Source organism: Charadrius vociferus, unplaced genomic scaffold (genome assembly GCF_000708025.1).
Source record: "Charadrius vociferus isolate BGI_N301 unplaced genomic scaffold, ASM70802v2 scaffold287, whole genome shotgun sequence".
Lineage (NCBI taxonomy): Eukaryota > Metazoa > Chordata > Aves > Charadriiformes > Charadriidae > Charadrius > Charadrius vociferus.
In genome coordinates this window covers 1,256,785-1,257,945 of record NW_009649568.1, presented here as the reverse complement: position 1 = coordinate 1,257,945, position 1,161 = coordinate 1,256,785, and positions in this window count along the sequence as shown.

The window sequence follows — 1,161 nt, the reverse complement described above, 5'->3', positions numbered from 1 at the left end:
ATCCTATTTGAAATTCAGGGCTGGAGTGTATGAGTGGTGAGGGGAGCAAAAGAAAAGGCAACATTTCTTTTTGAGGTGTAGTGTGTTTGACTTCTTGAAATAGTTTAAAGTCTAGCAAGAGCAGTCTGTTCATTGCTTCCTCTTTGCAAATTCAGATGATGAGGGACCTCTTCCTGTTCCCTATAGATGTCAAAGCACGATGGGACAGGAAAAAACAGGCCCACAGTTTGCACTAGAATTCCTTTCTGGATTGTTTTATTGAGTTGATGGGTAGTGGGGATGAATATGTGGTGAAGCTATTGCCTCTTCCACCTCAAGGACTACTGTTATGTACCCAGTTTCTACTGCTTAACCTGTGAGTGTGCTGAAGGAACTCCTGTTGCTCTGCAGGCTCTGGGAGACGAGTGCCAATAAAAATCTGTTATCGTCTATGGCTATTCATGTACCAGTCAACTGACTTTGAAAGTCAAATAAATTCATTTTTCCTCAGTCACTAACCATCCCCTGTACTGACAAGTGAGTTTGAAAGTAGAAGCACAAGTGCATAGCAGTAGCCCTACTTCTATGTTCTACAGTTCAAAGGATGGGAAAGAAAAAATCCTTCCCTGTGACAAACTTTTAAGTTAAATTCAGCAGATTTACTTCTCTCTCTGTCTCTTTCTCTCTCTCTCTCTCTCATATACACGCACACTTATACACACGCACAAATGTGCTTATGAGAAGCAGATGCTGCGATGGTTTTGCTCTTGAAAGAGGAGGGGAGCGCTTGCTCGCAATGTTGCAGTTACGGAGAACTGATGGCAGGGAGAAAGAAACAGAAATGTTAAGACTGCTCATGTTTCCACAGATAGGAAAAAAAGGCCCTTAAAATCAGGTCACAGACAAGTTATGTGTCCTAACACATTACTAAAGGAGTTGTTTCATTCTTTTTGTGTGTGGTGAGTTCTGATGCTGTCCCAAGAAAGTGGATGATTCATTTTGCTAGGACTTATAAAACATGATGTACTCTGTCACTATTTCTGGGAGAACATAGGGGAAATTATTGTTTTATTTAAAGAAAATCTACATACTAAACTCCTTTAAGTTGTCCAGGATTTGATTTTATTCCTACTAATGTTGAGAAATAAATCTACTGTCAATTTTTGTGTCTTCATTTGAAGA